The sequence below is a fragment of the Lucilia cuprina genome, chromosome 4 (assembly GCF_022045245.1).
Source record: "Lucilia cuprina isolate Lc7/37 chromosome 4, ASM2204524v1, whole genome shotgun sequence".
NCBI classification, from domain to species: domain Eukaryota; kingdom Metazoa; phylum Arthropoda; class Insecta; order Diptera; family Calliphoridae; genus Lucilia; species Lucilia cuprina.
In genome coordinates this window covers 81,849,102-81,854,101 of record NC_060952.1, presented here as the reverse complement: position 1 = coordinate 81,854,101, position 5,000 = coordinate 81,849,102, and the positions used below count along the sequence as shown (strand labels likewise).

Sequence of the window (5,000 nt, the reverse complement as noted above, 5' to 3'; positions counted from 1 at the left end):
TTTCACCTAGCCCCCATACAACTGAACCCCCGAATAGGGCTTGTAAACCTTGTAATCAAACTACAGATCGCAATTTTGGAGATAATTCAATGAAATTTGGCACATGATCTTTTATGGTATCGTAGACAAAGCCTATTGAAAATGGTTAACATCGGTCCATTATTTCACCTAGCCCCCAAACAACTGAACCCTCAAATAGGGCTTTTAAAACTTGTAATCAAACTAAAGGTCGCAATTTTGAAGATAATTCAATAAAATTTGCACTCGATCTTCTATTGTACCAGAGAAAAAGCCTGTTGAAAATGGTTTACATCGGTCCATTATTTAACCTAGTTCCCATACAAATGAAAACGCCGAATAGGGCTTTTAAGTTCATAATTGTGTTTAATACACTCGTATCTGAACAAAAACCTGTCAAACCAAGTTTTATACTAGCCTTGATGACTTAGAAACAATAAAGTTTAATAATTGCTTAAATTTTATATTTAACCTTAAATATATTTTTTTACAGACATCAAATATGTGAAACAACATATTTACTCTCCCTTGGAATAAGCCGTGGCGTGGCAGGAGGGCTTAAGCACTTCTTAACTTTTAAAATATTTAATTAAAAACTTAGAAGGACACTAATTATTCCGCGAAATACACTGTGGTGTAGGGTATTATACATTCTTACTTGTTTCCAAATAAATTAGCAATTTCAAAAACATTTGTTCGATGGGAATATGAATATACTCAATTTTAAATACAAGGTCCTGAAGAAATAAAATTATAAGAACATATACTTTATAAGGATGGAGAGATGGGCCCACACAAAATCTGTAGAAGCAGTTTGTTGTGTCGTTACAAAGGCGTTAACAGGGCAGTGGTGAGTGATCTAAGTAACTACCTAAGTAACTGACAAACAAGCAAACTAACTAACTAACTAACAAACTAAGTTGTTGTTAAGTTAATATAATATGACCCCAACGTAAATTACTTAACTAAAATAATCTATGTCTAATATACATGAAAAATGTCGTACATTGTACGAAATGCTTCCAGCAAAGATTAGGTAGATTATATATTCATATTTTTTGTTTAAAATAACTCCAAAATGTTGTTATCTAAACCTTATAAAATAAGGCAAACAATTTCCTATAGAATTAAAATTACCTTTAATTTAACTCCCTCAGTATTACGAAAATAAGAAACTAATTTGTAACAAAATAATTTTATTTTGTAAAATTAAAAATTATTCTTATTACGAAAAACATTGTTACTTTCGATAAATATTACATTTTTTAACGAAATTATTTTTGTAAAATAAAAAATGTATTGTAAATATTTTACAAAACATTTTGTTAGCTTGATATCAAATTTGGCATTGTTTGATCAGTAGAGCTATTTTAAAATATTTTTTGAAAAATAAACTTCTTAAAACTTTGAAGTCAGTTAAAAAAGACACAGTATCACGAAATATAAATCTAATAAAGCAGTTTTTCTCTATTAAATTTGTAGTTTAAGAGGTATATCATCCGGTTCGTGTCTAATTTTGAGTGTCGGAATGTTTAATATACAAAATTTTTGTATTTAAAAATTTGTTCGTAAAATTAAGCATGAATTATTTTTAGTGTATAAATGAGGTTTGGTTAATATTAAAAGTATTGATGCAAGATTTCACCTCTCATAAAAACAGAGTTTTTCGAAATTGGATTCTTCTATTCAAATCTATAATTTTTTTTTAATTTTATTAAAATGTCCTCAAATTTTACCGATTTATTTCCTAAAGGGCCGTTTTTACCTTTAAGGGAATGCTATGGTGAATATGTCAATGATGCAGTTAGTCATTGACTCTAGTATTAACTCGAAATTCCCCTAAAGAGAAAATTTAAAAATAACACTATGATTGCGTATGAGTGATATTTTAATAGTTAATAATAATTATTTGTTACTCATACTTACCTAATTCCTCTTTACTAAAGTTCTGAAAATCTATATTACATCAAAAATTTTCCACAATACATCTCCCACAAACCAACTACAAAACTTCCTCCCATGTTTCTATCTATATATTATTTAAAACCCCACTGTTTCCTTGGCATCTTAAATATTTGTTTAAAATTTTCAACCTCCTTTAAAATTTAGTTTTAAAAATATATTTTGCCGACAATGGTTTCATGTAGGATGAAATATAAAGACAAAATTAAAGAGAAATGAAGAAAAATTTAATAAAGCAAATAAAATGGAAATTTAATATTTATAATGTTTAAAGTACTTAAACATATAGACAGACACACACACACGCACACACATACATACACTTTAAAGCAAACAAACCTCTGCACCGATGAATGAATGAATATTAGAGAAATAAAAAAATACTGCAGTGTATTTCTTAAAAAAAACTAAAACAACTATTTGAACATACAATTATTTTCAGATATGTATGATTGTGTTTTTTTTTCTTCAATACCAAAATATTATTTTTATTTGATTGTACATATGTATATGGGCATTAGTGTGTGATTGTAGCTGTATTTGCTCGTATGTGTGTACATACATTTTTTAATGTTTTTCAATGATTTTGCTGCAAATTGGATTTCAATTTGACACATATTTCTTTACTGCAACAACGATGGCTTCGTAGCCATTTCTATATGCAGTCTTCTTAACAATTCTCTCTAGAAGATCGAAACAATCAAGTTGTGCTTGACATGCATGTAAAAGGAAAAACACAAAATTTCATTCATTCATTCACTCAGTCAGTCCGTCGCATTTTCATTCATTCGTTTAAACAAAAACGTGCCTACCAAAACAGAAAAACAGAAAAAGAAAAAAGTAGTTGCTTACCAATAACCAACTGAATTTTCTATTTTGCTGCTTAAAATTCGACATACTAGAGTGATTGTAAGTATAAGTATTTAAGGCCAAATACTGGTAATGGTCCAGTAACAGGTCAGTGTTAGTTGAGAGTGAATTCTTTAAAAGTATACCGGTTATGGCAGCCTTTCTTCAGTCAAGACTATTTGGTTTCCAGTGCAGACTATACAATGGACCATCCATATTATTGATTATCCTCAAGTGCAGACTATAGACATATATCTAGACCAGCGTATAAACTAGTGTCTAGTTTCGACTATAGACTGGTCTGTATTCTAGTTTATAGATTGGTCTCTAGTCAAGTTTATAGACTCTCTAGTCCAGTTTATATACTGGTCTCTGGTCCAGTTTTTAGATTGGTTTCAAGTCCTATATCTCTAGTTCAGCGTATTAACTGGTGTCTAATTTAGACTATAGACTGATCTCTTTTCAGACTATAGACTGCTCTCTAGTCCAGTTTATATACTGGTCTCTAGTCCAGTTTTTAGATTGGTCCAGACAATAGTCTTGTTTCAGTCTACACTATACAATAAACTATACACATTATGGACTTCTCTGTAGTGCAAACTACAGTCCAAACTCTAGTCCAAACTATATTCTGGTCTTCAGGCCAGACTGCAGTTTGATCTTTAATCCAGACTATAAAAATAGATTAATCAGACTATGGACTAGACTTAAGTAAACTGGTCTCTAGTTCAGATGGTTGTTGTGGCTCTAGTACATACCATAGACTCGTCCATACTATAGACAAGTTTCTAGTCCGGACTATAGATGGGTCTCTACATCAGTCTATGGTGCATTCTCTATTTCAGACTATAGACTGGTCTCTAGTCCAGACTTCTAACTGATTTCTAGTTCAGATTATAATACACAGTATGATCTGCAGTCTGGCCTCCAGTCCAGTGTATAAAACGGTCTCTAGTCTTGACCATAGATATAGTATCCAGAAATTAGAATGGTCTTTAGTCCAGGCCTAAGACTATAGTCAGTTCAGACTATACAATGTTATCTTTCTCAGACTATAGACTGCTTTCCAACTTTGACAATAGACTAGTTATTAGATTAATCTATTCATTGGTTCAGTCTAAAGTATAGCTACAAAGTCCTGATTATCAACTAATGAAAATAATCTAAATGTTTTGAATAACTTCCCAAATAAATCTAAATTCGTCTTAATGAAATAAACTCATTCCTTTACACAACTGTTTACAATTACTGTTATATTTATTATTTCTTGTATTGCAAAACTCTCTTTCTCTACCCACTTGCACAGACATAACAGCACAACAATAATTTGTACATGTACTTAAAATGCAACCTCGTCATCGTAATCGAAGTCATCATCATCATCACCGCCATCGTCATCAGCAAAAACATCATTAAATATTATACCTTCCAATACCCACAGATATTGGTGTTACACTCCTTTGTACCATTCTATTTACATTCACCCTACTGTGTCACACGAGTACACAGTCATCGCCAAAATGCTGGTAGTTGTTTTTTTTTTTTTGTACTTCTTTATTTTTCAACTATGAAAATGATGTCAAGCGTTTTCGTATTCAATATTGATGGTAATTGAACCTTTTTTTTCTTTGTATTTGTTGTTATATTTTATAAATTTTTGTTCGATTTTCTGTATATAGTAGATTTTTAAAGATTTATCATACACAGCCTTAAGAACCAAATTGTTTGGATGTATATGTATTTGCAAAAGAACTTGTATGAGAGTTTTTTTATTTTTCTAAGCATAACTTGTCAATAATTCATAACACAGTTGTATGCAGACATATATATTTACAAAAACGAGAGAGGAATTTTAGAAAAAAAATGTGAAGAGTTTAGATACGAAATATGAACTCTAAACATACATATATTATTAAATTAATTTAGTTGAAGTACATGATAAGAAACACAAATTAAAATTGAAGGGTTTAAAGAAGTTTGAGACTAATGCAGGTCAATTTTTGATAGAGACGATTATTAAAATGTTGCTAGATCTTGAAATCATTGCGATAATATCAAGACTATAGTCTATAGACTAGTCTATAGTCTAGTCTACAGTCTAGTCTATAGTCTAGTCTATAGTCTAGTCTATAGTCTAGTCTATAGTCTAGTCTATAGTCTAGTCTATAGTC

At 30.3% G+C, this 5,000-nt stretch overlaps 1 protein-coding gene across 1 annotated transcript in view; it reads right to left on the bottom strand.

The window, feature by feature from the left end:
• The window catches only part of LOC111678492 (putative GPI-anchored protein pfl2), a 22,691-nt gene that overhangs the window by 16,485 nt on the left and 1,206 nt on the right, over window positions 1-5,000 (bottom strand). The window lies entirely within an intron of this gene.